Raw genomic sequence first — 15,113 nt, 5'->3', positions numbered from 1 at the left:
ATTCATCTCCACGATCTGATCGTAGAAACTTTATTTTCTTGTTACGATGATTTTCCACTTCACTCTGAAATTCTTTGAACTTTTCAAATGTTTCAGACTTATGTTTCATCAAGTAGATATATCCATATCTGCTCAAGTCATCTGTGAAGGTCAGAAACTAACAATACCTGTCGCGAGCCTCAACACTCATCGGACCGCATACATCAGTATGTATTATTTCCAACAAGTCTGTTGCTTGCTCCATTGTTCCGGAAAATGGAGTCTTAGTCATCTTGCCCATGAGGCATGGTTCGCAAGCATCAAGTGATTCATAATCAAGTGATTCCAAAAGTCCATCAGCATGGAGTTTCTTCATGCGCTTTACACCAATATGACCAAAACGGAAGTGCCACATGTAAGTTGCACTATCATTATTAACTTTGCATCTTTTGGCTTCAATATTATGAATATGTGTATTACTACGATCGAGATTCAATAAACCATTTATATTTAGTGTATGACCATACAAGGTTTTATTCATGTAAATAGAACAACAATTATTCTTTGACTTAAATGAATAACCGTATTGCAATTAACATGATCCAATCATATTCATGCTCAATGCAAACACCAAATAACATTTATTTTAGGTTCAACACTAATCCCGAAGGTAAAGGGAGTGTGCGATGGTGATCTTATCAACCTTGGAATCACTTCCAACTCACATCATCACCTCGCCCTTAACTAGTCTCTGTTTATTTTGCAACTCCCGTTTTGAGTTACTACTCTTAGCATGTAGCGACCAGACCTCAAACAGTCTGATCTCTGTGCATCAGTGTCATCCCTGGATCGGTAATGCTGACACGCACAGTACTTGAGGATTTATAACAGAGTAGCAATCACACACTTATTACATCGAATGTCTCAAAAGAGAACTTTTTACAATAAATATGGCTTAAGGCCATCTAAAACGATAACGGCGGAAGGCTTGGAAGATAAAGTGAGTCCATCAACTCCAACGGCATCACTGAGTGAAAGACAACGACCTATGGCTCCTTACTCGTCGTCTGAAAAGTCTGCAACATGAACGTTGCAGCCCGAAATGGTTCAGCACATGGAATATGCTGGCAATGTAACACATAGAGTAATGAACAGAATGATTGCTATCACTACATGCATATATGGCTGGTGGAGGCTCTATGGTTAACAAGTTTTTGTGAAAAGCCAATTTTTCCCTACAACAAAGGAATAAATTTTATTTAACTATCATAGTGGTTGTTGAACATTGAGAAGGTTCCTCCAACTCAATCCCAATTAAGCATCTTCATTAAACCCAATCAAATTATATTAAGAGTGATGAGATCCACATGATAATCCAAGAACTAGATACTCCAGATGTCCATAACCGGGGACACGGCTAATCATGATTAGTTTATACACTTTGCAGAGGTTTGCGCACTTTTTCCCACAAGACTCGAATACATCCATGGTTGGAGATTCGAGACACAGTCTTTCTGAAGCATTAACTCTCTACTCTGGATAGACAGTACCACCTACAACCCACTACATCTGCTAGTCTACCTCTTCAAGAGCTTCACGCAACTTACTCAACTATGCCAGAGCCCATAATGGCTTGTGGCTGCACACGGAAGTTTATAGCAAGAATAATCTTATGATCCCTATGAGCCTGGGTGGCGTGTCATAGGATGATCACACGGGTCCTCCGGGATATCCTAGGACAACACTGGATTCTCCAGGTGCCCACAAGCAATCCACCCAGATGTGTATTTAAGTTGCCACCTTAAGTTGAACCATTAATTAATAAACTCACATCTGTCATGGATACACTCAAACCCAATCCACGTCTACTAGCATAGCATAGCATAGCAATATAAGCAACGTAGAAGTAACTCCCATAGGTTTGATAATAAACAGGTAAATAGGTACTACCTCATCTACTTCCCAAAACCCACATATTAAACAAATCCTAACCATGCAATTGTTTGAGGGTTGATCTAACGCAATAAAACTGGGTAGTAAAGGGGTATGATCAAAGTGTTACTTGCCTTGCTGATGATCCGCGAAACCTAGAGACTCGTAGTAGCACTCTTCGCACTCCGGGTACTCTATCGCAAACAAACAAGCATACAATAAGCACTCAACTAGAAGCACAGGTAAAACTCAAATAAGAGATCTAACCAGAAAGTTCAACTTAAGAACTCCGGTTTGCAAAAAGAATCAAACCAAACGAAGCAACGACAAACTGCAAAAGAAACAAGATCCGTTTACTAATCTGGACTTGAATCAAATTTTACAGTAGCAAAAATCGTTCAAGTTGGTTAAACAGAAAGGGGGCTTCAAAACGAAGATCTAGGCGCTTGAATCGCCTGATTCCGATAAACGAGCGAAAAGTTATACTAGAACGAAGATTAGGGCAAAAATCGCGATCGAAAATAATCACGGGAAAACCCTGGAAAAAGAAAAAACTGACGAACAGGCTAACGAACGAATGTTCGCTGTCTGCGGTTAACGGATGAAAACCGTTCGTTAAAACGAACGTACGAACGGGCGTTCGCTAAATAGCTAAACCGAAAAAAAAACAAATGAAAAAAACAGATCTAGGGTTCGAAAATAAAAACCGATCAGTTTTCCAACGATAACCGGCGGCGGTGGTGGCTACCTCGTCGGCGGTGGGGTCGGTGGCGGCGGCGATGAGCGGCTCCGGCGGTGGGGCGGGCGGCGGCGGCTCCGGCGGTGGGACGGGCGGCGGCGGCGTGGCGCGTGGCGGCGAGCGGCTCGCGGCGGGGTCGGGGCTAGGGTTTCGGGACGGGGTGGGCTGGCGGGGCCTCGGCTTATAAGGGCCGGCCGGGTGCAGTGTCCTAGTCGGACACGGCTCGGTAAGGCGGTGGACTTTTTTTTAAAATAATTTCGAGCCGAAAAACAAAGAAAAGAAATACTAAAGGGACTCCAAAAATCCTAAAATAAATTTTTCCCGTCCTCTAAAAATCTACCGGACAAGGTGAACATTTATTTGGGCCTCTAATGCAAGTTTGAAAAACGCATATTTTTCCTAATTCAAATAAAATAGCGATAAAATCCGAATAAAAAATCTTATTTGATTTTAATATTAAATCTCCAATATTTCTTTATTTTGGGGATGTCATTTTATCTCCTCTCTTTTATTTTCATAAAAGAAATATTCGAAGAGAAAATAATTAAAATCAAACGATCCTCTTTTAAAAATTTGAGAAAACTCAAATATGGAAATAACGAAATCCCCAACTCTCTCCGTGGGTCCTTGAGTTGCGTAGAATTTCTAGGATCAAGCCAAAATGCAATAAGATATGATATGCAATGATGATCTAATGTATAACATTCCAAATTGAAATTTGGGATGTTACAAACCTACCCCCCTTAAGATGAATCTCGCCCTCGAGATTTGGGTTGGCTAGAAAATAGGTGAGGGTGATCCTTCCGTAGGTCTTCCTCTCGTTCCCAGGTGGCTTCATACTCGGTATGGTGGCTCCACTGAACTTTGCAGAACTTGGTAACCTTACTGCGTGTGACTCGGCTGGCAAACTCAAGAATCTTGACTGGTTTCTCCTCGTAGGTCAAGTCGGTATCCAACTGAATCGCTTCCAGTGGCACTGTATCTCTCAGAGGAATATCAGCCATCTCTGCGTGCCACTTCTACAACTGAGAAACGTGGAACACATCGTGAACTCCTGACAATCCTTCGGGCAATTCCAACTTGTAAGCAACTTCTTGTGACGCCCGGATAATTAAGCTACAGTAAACCTCTGTTAACGATACCACGTCACCATGATTACTGTTGCTAATCTCGCGTTAGTTCGAAACCGGTTCGAATTCAAATTCAAAATCAAGCAAACAATAAAATATTTTCGAATATTAAAACTAAAATGTTGGGGTGTCGCCGAATAATTCATGAGTAATAATGGTGGGGAAACCAACATTTCTTATAATATTTAAATTCACTAAAATAACCAAAGCCTAGGGAAAAACAATTAATTTAATGCCTTTTATAAGTTATAATAATATAACTAGTGTGCCAAAATAATTATTGCAGTGGCCTAATTAGTAATACTAATTTAGGTGCTACTTGACATTTTATAAAACTAAAATAATAGAAACTATAAATGAAAACAGTAAAGAAATAAAAGAAAAATAGAAAAGAGAAAGACAAAACAAAAAAAAAGAAAAGAAAAGGACACCCCCGGCCAACTGGGCCAACAGGCCCATCTGGCCCACCCCGGCTGGATAACCCCCCCCCCCCAAACCCTAACTACCCACACGACCCACCCCACATCCTCCCTCGTTCCCCACCCTCTCTCTCTCGTTTCCCTCCCCCTCTCTCGCTGGATTGGATCGGGGAGGAGCCCGATCTCGCGCCCGACGCTGCACCCCACCACCGAACACCGTCGCTGGATCGCCGCCCTCGTCCTCGCGCCCCCCGTCCCCTCTCCCTCGACGCCGCCCCTCGCCGCGTCGACCGCGCCCTCGACACCCGACACCTCCCCTCCGCTCGACGCCGAATCCACTTCGCCGGACTGCCTCCCCGTCTTCGCCATCGTCGCCATCGTCTCCGACCTCCTCCCCGTGCCCCACTGCCACTCCCCGACCGCCCCCCTGTGAGCACGCCTCCCCCCTCTCTGTCCCCGTGCTCACCGCGCCCCACACGCGCTCACTGCACGGCTCTGTCGTGCGCGCGCCCTCGCGCTCCCCGCGGCCAATGCCGCGGCCTCCTTCCCCGCATCCCGCCCGGGCCGCCCCCCCCCCCCCCCCCGCGCATCCCTGCGCTTGCCGGCGTGCGCCCGCAGCTCTGCTACGCCGCTGCCTCTGCTTCTGCAGTCGCCGCTGCTGGCCGCACCTCTTCTGGCCGCACCCACCGCCGACCACCTCTCTCGCCACCGCCTGCATCTCGCGCCTGCCCCGCCTCACCGGCGCTGCTGCGGCCTCGATGGCCCGCGCGCCCGCAACCCGCCTGCTCGCGCGCGACGCCGCTTGGGCGCCGGTGCTCGTCCCGCGCGCGTGCTCCGCCACGGAGCCACGCTGCGCCACTGCTCCGGCCGCGGCCACGGCCGCCGTGCGCCCACGCCCGAGCACCCCTGGACGTGCGCCCAATCGGGCCGCGCCCGTAACCGCCACCGTGCGCCCGTTTGGCCCCCCGGGGCCACAGACATGTGGGGCCCGACCCCAGAACGTTTAATAAAAAAGAATAAAAATAATAAATTAATTAATTAAAATTAATAAATAAAGAAAATAAAAATAAAAATAAAAATAATTAATTAATTAATTAGTTAATTAATTAAGTTAATTAACCCTGTTTAGATTAATCTAATTAATTAGTTAATTTAATTAATAGTTAATTAATTAGTTAACCCTAATTACCCTGATCAGTCTATGACATGTGGGACCCACGTGTCAGATGACTGCTGACGTCAGCATGATGTCATGCTGATGTCATCACAACACTGTTTCGGATAATGTATATATTAAATAATTAAATAAATTCCAGAAATTAATTTAAATCTTTTAAAATTCATATAAAATAAACCGTAGCTCGGATGAAAATACTTTGTACATGAAAGTTGCTCAGAACGACGAGACGAATCCGGATACGCAGCCCGTTCGTCCGCCACACATCCCTAGCATAGCTAACTCGCAACTTTTCCCCTCCGATTCATCTGCCCGAAAACGTGAAACACCGGGGATACTTTCCCGGATGTTTCCCCCCTTCACCGGTATCACCTCATACCGCGTTAGAACACGTCTAGCTCTGCCTGTTGTCCTGTTATGCACTTGCTTGCTATGTATTTATTGTTTCTCCCCCCTCTTCTCTTCGGTAGACCCCGTGACGAGGCTAATGCCCCTGTGGTCGCCTACGTCACCAACAACCCCTCCTTCTTGTCTGAGCAACCAGGCAAGCCCCCCCTTGATCACCAGATATTGCCTATTCTTCTCTATACTGCTTGCATTAGAGTAGTGTGGCATGTTACTGCTTTCCGTTAATCCTATCCTGATGCATAGCCTGTCTTTGTTGCTACAGTTGTTATCCTTACCTGCTATCCTACTGCTTAGTATAGGATGCTAGTGTTCCATCAGTGGCCCTACACTCTTGTCCGTCTGCCATGCTCTACTACTGGGCCGTGATCACTTCGGGAGGTGATCACGAGTATATACTTTATACATTATATACATGACACATGTGGTGACTAAAGTCGGGTCAGCTCGAGGAGTACCCGCAAGTGATTCTGATGAGGGGGCTGAAAGGACAGGTGGCTCCACCCCGGTAGAGGTGGGCCTGGGTTCCTGACGGCCCCCGACTGTTACTTTGTGGCGGAGCGACAGGGCAGGTTGAGACCGCCTAGGTGAGAGGTGGGCCTGGCCCTGGTCGGCTTTCGCGGTTACTTAACACGCTTAACGAGATCTTGGTATTTGATCTGAGTCTGGCCATTTGGTCTATACGCACTAACCATCTACGCGGGAGTAGTTATGGGTATCCCGACGTCGTGGTATCAGCCGAAGCCTTCGTGACGTCAGCGACTGAGTGGCGCGCGCCGGATTGGACTGGAACGCCACTAGGCTAGGTCTGCTTCCGGTCGCGTACGCAACGTGCAGGTGTGCATAGGGCGATGGGCACAGACCCCTGCGCGCATAGGGTTAGACCGGCGTGCTGACCTCTCTGTTGTGCTTAGGTGGTGCTGCGACGTGTTGATCTTACGAGGCCGGGCATGACCCAGGAAAGTGTGTCCGGCCAAATGGGATCGAGCGTGTTGGGTTATGTGATGCACCCCTGCAGGGAAGTTTATCTATTCGAATAGCCGTGTCCCTCGGTAAAAGGACGACCCGGAGTTGTACCTTGACCTTATGACAACTAGAACTGGATACTGAATAAAATACACCCTTCCAAGTGCCAGATATAACCCGGTAATCGCTCTCTAACAGGGCGACGAGGAGGGGATCGCCGGGTAGGATTATGCTATGTGATGCTACTTGGAGGACTACAATCTACTCTCTTCTACATGCTGCAAGATGGAGATGACCAGAAGCGTAGTCTTCGACAGGACTAGCTATCCCCCTTTTATTCTGGCATTCTGCAGTTCAGTCCACTGATATGCCCCTTTACACATATACCCATGCATATGTAGTGTAGCTCCTTGCTTGCGAGTACTTTGGATGAGTACTCACGGTTGCTTTTCTCCCTCTTTTCCCCTCTCTATACCTGATTGTCGCAACCAGATGCTGGAGTCCAGGGCTAGAGATCCCGAGGATGATTCTACATGGAGTTCGGCTTCGAGGAGTAGTCAGGAGGTCCCAGGCAGGAGGCCTTGCCTTTTCGATCGTTGTTACTTTTGTGCTAGCCTTCTTAAGGCAAACTTGTTTAACTTATGTCTGTACTCAGATATTGTTGCTTCCACTGACTCGTCTGTAATCGAGCACTTGTATTCGAGCCCTCGAGGCCCCTGGCTTGTATTATGATGCTTGTATGACTTATTTATGTTTTAGAGTTGTGTTGTGATATCTTCCCGTGAGTCCCTGATCTTGGTCGTACACATTTGCGTGCATGATTAGTGTACGGTCAAATCGGGGGCGTCACACTTCTCCCATACATTCCAAAACCTTGTACGGTCCGACAAAACGTGGTGCTAACTTTCCCTTAACTCCAAAACGCTTCACTCCTCGAAGTGGTGATACACGAAGGTACACTCTGTCTCCGTCTTCGTAAACTGTCTCCTTGCGTTTAGAATCCGCATAGCTCTTCTGCCTGGACTGGGCTACCTTGAGTCTATCGCGTATCAGCTTAACCTTCTCTTCAGACTCTTTAATCAAATCTGGTCCAAACAACTGACGGTCTCCAACTTCATCCCACAACAATGGTGTCCTGCACCTCCTTCCGTACAATGCTTCGAAGGGGGCCATCTTCAAACTGGCTTGATAGCTGTTGTTGTAAGAGAACTCTGCATAAGGCAAATTGTCGTCCCAACTAGATCGATAGTCTAGCGCACAAGCTCTCAACATGTCCTCCAGAATCTGATTGACTCTCTCAGTCTGTCCATCTGTCTGTGGGTGAAAGGCTATACTAAACTCTAGCCTGGTTCCCAAAGTCTCATGCAACTGATTCCAAAACTATGAGGTAAACTGGGTTCCTCTATCTGATACAATGGTCCTCGGGACTCCATGTAGACATACGATCCTGGTCATGTATATCTTTGCCAACTTAGCACTGGTGTAAGTGGTCTTAACTGGGATGAAATGAGCGACCTTCGTCAACCGATCGACTACAACCCATATCGAGTCATAGCCTGAACGAGTCCTGGGCAATCCCGTGATAAAGTCCATGCCTAGTTTATCCCACTTCCATTCGGGTATCGGCAATGGCTGTAACAATCCAGCTGGCTTCTGATGTTCTGCCTTCACTCTCTGACATACATCACAAACTGCTACATACTCCGCAATATCCTTCTTCATTCCGGTCCACCAGAAACTATCCTTCAAATACAGATACATCTTGGTATTTCCTGGGTGGATCGAATACAGCGAATCATGGGCCTCTTGCAGAATCAACTTCCTGATCTCCGGATCATTTGGCACATATACGCGGTCCTCAAACCATAGGGTATCGTGCTCATCCTCTCGAAATCCCTTAGCTTTTCCTTTGCTCATCCTCTATTTTATCTCGGCAATCTCCTTGTCTGTCTTCTCAACTTCCCTGATCTTATCCATCAAAGTAGACTAAATCTCCAATGCTGCTACATAACCCCTCGGAACTATTTCCAAACATAGTTCACGAAGATCCTCTGCTAACTCCTTGGGTAACTCTCCGGTCATGAGTGTACTGACATGACTCTTGCGGCTCAACGCATCGGCTACTACGTTAGCCTTTCCGGGATGATAATGCAACTTCATACCATAATCCTTGATGAGTTCCAACCATCTCCTCCGCCTGAGATTCAACTCCTTCTGCGTGAAGATATACTTCAAACTCTTGTGATCCGTGTACACCTCACAATGGTTTCCGATGAGAAAATGTCTCCATGTCTTCAACGCATGCACTACTGCTGCTAACTCCAAATCATGGGTAGCATAATTCAACTCATGGGGTTTAAGCTGTCGTGAGGCATAAGAAACAACTCTTCCCTCCTGCATAAGCACTGCTCCAAGTCCTCGACGAGAAGCGTCGCAATACACCTGGTAATCCTTGCGTTTGTCTGGAAGAATCAACACTGGAGCTGTAACCAAGCATTTCTTCAACTCCTGAAAACTGGCCTCACATTCCTCAGTCCATTTGAACTTGGTGTCCTTCTTCAACAACTCTGTCATGGGCTTTGCAATCTTCGAGAAATTCTCAATGAACCTCCGGTAGTATCCTGCGAGTCCAAGAAAACTCCGGATCTCTCGAACTGACGTGGGTTCTTCCCAATTTGTCACAGTGATAACCTTGGTAGGGTCTACTGCTATTCCTTCTCCGAGTATAACATGTCCGAGGAATCCAACTTCCTTCAACCAAAACTCACACTTCCTGAACTTGGCATATAACTGGTGTTCTCTGAGCTTCCCAACTACCAGACGCAAATACTCTTTATGCTCCTCTTCATTCTTCGAGTAGACTAGAATATCATCAATGAACACCACGACGAACTTATCCAAAAAATCCATAAACACCTTGTTCATCATGTTCATAAAATAGGCAGGTGCGTTAGTCAGACCAAACGACATAACAGTATACTCATATAGCCCGTACCTTGTGGTAAAAGCTGTCTTAGGTATATCCTGCTCTCGGATCTCCAGCTGGTGGTACCCTGATCGCAGATCGATCTTGGGAAACACCTTAGCTCCTTGCAGCTGGTCAAACAAATCATTTATCATCGGTAGTGGGTACTTGTTCTTGATTGTTACTTCATTCAACCCTCGATAATCAACAACCATCCTCAACGATCCATCCTTCTTCTCCACTAGAAGCACTGGTGATCCCCAAGGTGACGAACTTGGGCGAATATAGCCTTTATCCAGTAACTCCTTAATCTGCTTCTTGATTTCCTCCAAATCCTTAGCGGGCATCCTGTACGGTCTCTTAGATATTGGCCCTGTGCCTGGCAAAAGCTCGATCAAAAACTCAATGTCTCTATCTGGTGGCATGCCTGGCAACTCTTCCGGAAATACATCCGGGAAATCCTTCACCACTGGTACTTCCTCATGTACAACTCCTGATAAGGAATTCACTTGAGTCCTATTCGGCACATGCCGGGATGCATACTTGATCCTTCTTCCTTCTGGGGTGGTAAGCAAAATCGACTTACTAGCGTAGTCAATGTTCCCTCCATACTTCGATAACCAATCCATGCCTAATATCACATCCAGTCCTTGTGACTCCAATACTCTTAGGTCTGAGGGAAACAGGTAGTTACCAATCCTTAATGGTAACCAATCAAACCATAGGCTAGCCATATACTCTGCTCCTGGCGAGGTTACTAACATGGGTGACCTAAGGGCTTGGGTTGGTAGTTTAAACTTTTCCACAAATCCCCTTGATATGTATGAATGCGATGCACCAGTATCAAAAGGAACGATTGCAGTAAATGACTTAACCAAAAACTTACCTATTACTGCATCGGGTTGCGCTTCAACCTCCTCCACGCTAACGTGGTTCACTTGACCCCTGTTGAAAGGGTTGGGCTTCTTCCCAGAGCTTCCATTGCCATTTCCATTCTTTGCTTCAGAACACTCCGTGGCATAATGTCCATTCTTCCCACACTTGAAACAAGTAATGTGACTTAGATCCTTCTTGGCGGGCGTTGCTGGGTTGGTACGGTTCTGGCCGTTGCTTCCTCCATTACCATTCCCATTCCGGGGGCCACTATGGTTGTGCGCAATCCCTCCATTGTGATTGTGACCTCCATGGTTATGTTGAAGGGGTCCTCCCGAGTTCGGGGTAAAACGGGGTCTCTGCTGAGCTCCAGAATTGTACTTCCCTTGTCCATACTTCCTCTTGCGGTTGTCAATCTGCTGCTGCTTCCCTTCAATCATGAGAGCTCTATCTACCAACTCCTGGTAGTTATTGAAGGTTGCCACCATCAACTGCATGCTCAGCTCATCATTCAGTCCTTCTAGAAACTTCTCCTGTTTAGCTGCACCCGTAGCGATGTCATCTGGGGCATAACATGCTAGCTTACTAAAGTCATCCACATACTGGCCAACGGTGCGTCCTCCTTGGCGTAAGTTGCAAAACTCGCGCTTCTTCATGGCCATAGCTCCTGCTGATACATGGGCAGTGCGAAAAGCCTGCTGAAACTGGTCCCATGTAACAGTGTCGATGGGGTAAGTGGCTGTGAAATTCTCCCACCATGATGATGCGGGTCCATCAAGCTGATGTGCGGCAAAACGCACTCTCTCCGCATCTGTGCATCCTGCAGTGGTCAACTCCCTTCCAATCTTGCGGAGCCAATCATCTGCAACTATCGGCTCGGCGCTACTGGAGAACACCGGCGGATTCAGCCTTAGAAAACGGGCTAAGTGATCAACAGGTGGTGGTGGTGGTGGGTTGTTGTTGTTGTTGTTCCCCTGATTCTGATTCTGGACTAGTATCTGCATCAATGCATTCTGTTGCTAGATCAACTGAGTGAGCTCCGGCGGGAAAGCAAATCCATTGTCGCGTCTTGGAGGCATCTGCTGGGTTTAGAAAAGGTGAGAAAACAGAGTAGAATGAGGTCTAGGTCGAAAACACTACCCATATGCACATGAGACAAACACAATCATATCACTTCAATCAATTCAAACAAGGGCATACAATCAGTCTAACTATCGTTACAAAAGTGCTCGGACTATACTATATACATGGGGGAATTTCTACTACTTATATGGTGGTCGACTAGAAAAATTGATCGGTGGAAGATTCCATAATATGTGCTCCAGCTTCATCAACAAAGTCATCATCGCTATCGTCGGGGTCTGAGTCGGTGTCATCGATGATGATGTAGTTCTCCGGGCAAGTGGAATCATCGTCTTCTCCTCCTGGCACGGGGTCTCCCATGAATACTCCTAGTTTCCTTGTCAGATCGTCATTCTTCTCCACGAGTATCGTCATTTCCTCCTCGTATCCATCGCGTGTAGACTTGAGGTCTTCCTCTAGCTCCGTGATCCTGGTCATTGCCTTCTTCAGATCTATCATGCCTGCGCACATCTGGTTCTCCTGGCGACGAATGTGCTGGTTTAACTCCTGCATGAAAGCTGCAATGGATCTATCCTTCCTGGTGCTGACCATCTCCCATTGCTCATCTCGACGCCCACAAATCTGGTAAATAGTATCCTTGAGATCCTTGTGGTACACTTCTCCAATGCGTCCCATGGTGATGTGGGCTGCCATGCTCTTTCCTAGACTCCAGGTGGGTGCATCAAAGGAAAACTCTATGGGCTCAGTAACTGGCGTGAACGTCCTTCCTGGAACTTGAACTTGAATCATACAGCGCTCCTCTTCTGGTAAAGTGGCGTTGTAGGTCCCGATGAAGCTTCGTATTCCGATGTTCAGGTATCTAGTGACTTCCTTCAAGTGTCATCCAATTATTCTTTGACTTAAATGAATAACCGTATTGCAATAAACATGATCCAATCATATTCATGCTCAACGTAAACACCAAATAACATTTATTTTAGGTTCAACACTAATCCCGAAGGTAAAGGGAGTGTGCGATGGTGATCTTACCAACCTTGGAATCACTTCCAACTCACATCATCACCTCGCCCTTAACTAGTCTTTGTTTATTTTGCAACTCCCGTTTCGAGTTACTACTCTTAGCATGTAGCGACCAGACCTCAAACAGTCTGATCTCTGTGCATCAGTGTCATCCCTGGATCGGTAAATGTTGACACGCACAGTACTTGAGGATTTATAACAGAGTAGCAATCACACACTTATTACATCGAATGTCTCAAAAGAGAACTTGTTACAATAAATATGGCTTAAGGCCATCTAAAACGATAACAGCGGAAGGCTTGGAAGATAAAGTGAGTCCATCAACTCCAACGGCATCACTGAGTGAAAGACAACGACCTATGGCTCCTTACTCGTCGTTTGAAAAGTCTGCAACATGAACGTTGCAGCCCGAAATGGTTCAGCACATGGAATATGCTGGCAATGTAACACATAGAGTAATGAATAGAATGATTGCTATCACTACATGCATATATGGATGGTGGAGGCTCTATGGTTAACAAGTTTTTGCGAAAAGCCAATTTTTCCTACAACAAAGGAATAAATTTTATTCAACTATCATAGTGGTTGTTAAACATTGAGAAGGTTCCTCCAACTCAATCCCAATTAAGCATCTTCATTAAACCCAATCAAATTATATTAAGAGTGATGAGATCCACATGATAATCCAAGAACTAGATACTCAAGATGTCCATAACCGGGGACATGGCTAATCATGATTAGTTTATACACTCTGTAGAGGTTTGCGCACTTTTCCCCACAAGACTCGAATACATCCATGGTTGGAGATTCGAGACACAGTCTTTCTGAAGCATTAACTCTCTACTCTGGATAGACAGTACCACCTACAACCCACTACATCTACTAGTCTACCTCTTCAACAGCTTCATGCAACTTACTCAACTATGCCAGAGCCCATAATGGCTTGTGGCTGCACACGGAAGTTTCTAGCATGAATAATCTTATGATCCCTTTGAGCCTGTGTGGCGGGCCGTAGGATGATCACGCGGGTCCTCCGGGATATCCTAGGACAACACTGGATTCTCCAGGTGCCCACAAGCAATCCACCCAGATGTGTATTTAAGTTGCCACCTTAAGTTGAACCATTAATTAATAAACTCACATCTATCATGGATACACTCAAACCCAATCCACGTCTACTAGCATAGCATAGCAATATAAGCAACGTAGAAGTAACTCCCATAGGTTTGATAATAAACAGGTAAATAGGTACTACCTCATCTACTTCCCAAAACCCACATGTTAAACAAGTCCTAACCATGCAATTGTTTGAGGGTTGATCTAATGCAATAAAACTGGTTAGTAAAGGGGTATGATCAAAGTGTTACTTGCCTTGCTGATGATCCGCGAAACCTAGAGACTCGTAGTAGCACGCTTCGCACTCCGGGTACTCTATCGCAAACAAACAAGCATACAATAAGCACTCAACTAGAAGCGCAGGTAAAACTCAAATAAGAGATCTAACCAGAAATTTCAACTTAAGAACTCCGGTTTGCAAAAAGAATCAAACCAAACGAAGCAACGAAACTCAAACTACGAAAGAAACAAGATCCGTTTACTAATCTGGACTTAAGTCAAATTTTACAATAGCAAAAATCTTGTTCAAGTTGGCTGAACAGAAAGAGGGCTTCGAAACGAAGATCTAGGCACTTGAATCGCCTGATTCCGATAAACGAGCGAAAAGTTATACTAGAACGAAGATTAGGGCAGAAATCGCGATCGAAAATAATCGCGGAAATACCTTGGCAAAAGAAAAACTGACGAACAGGCTAACGAACAAACGTTCGCTGTCTACGGTTAACGGGTGAAAACCGTTCGTTAAAACGAACGTACGAGCGGGCGTTCGCTAAATAACTAAACCGGAAAAAAATAAAACCGAACGAAAAAAACAGATCTAGGGTTCGAAAATAAAAACCGATCGGTTTTCCGACGAAAACCGGCGGCGGCGGCTACCTCATCGGTGGCGGGGTCGATGGCGGCGGCGACGAGCGGCTCCGGCGGCGGGTCGGGCGGCGGCGGCTCCAGCGGCGGGACGGGCGGCGGCGGCGCGGCGCGTGGCGGCGAGCGGCGACGGCGGCGCGGCGCGTGGCGGCGAGCGGCAGCGGCGGCGGCGCGGCTGGCGGCGGGGTTGGGGCTAGGGTTTCGGGACGGGGTGGGCTGGCGGGGCCTCGGCTTATAAGGGCTGGCCGGGTGCAGTGTCCTAGTCGGACACGGCCCGGTAAGGCGGTGAACTCTTTTTTTAAATAACTCCGAGCCGAAAAACAAAGAAAAGAAATACTAAACGGACTCCAAAAATCCCAAAATAAATTTTCCCCGTCCTCTAAAAATCAACCGGACAAGGTGAACATTTATTTGTGCCTCTAGTGCAATTTTGAAAAACGTATAT

Source organism: Aegilops tauschii, chromosome 1 (assembly GCF_002575655.3).
Source record: "Aegilops tauschii subsp. strangulata cultivar AL8/78 chromosome 1, Aet v6.0, whole genome shotgun sequence".
Lineage (NCBI taxonomy): Eukaryota > Viridiplantae > Streptophyta > Magnoliopsida > Poales > Poaceae > Aegilops > Aegilops tauschii.
This window is presented reverse-complemented; position numbering follows the sequence as displayed.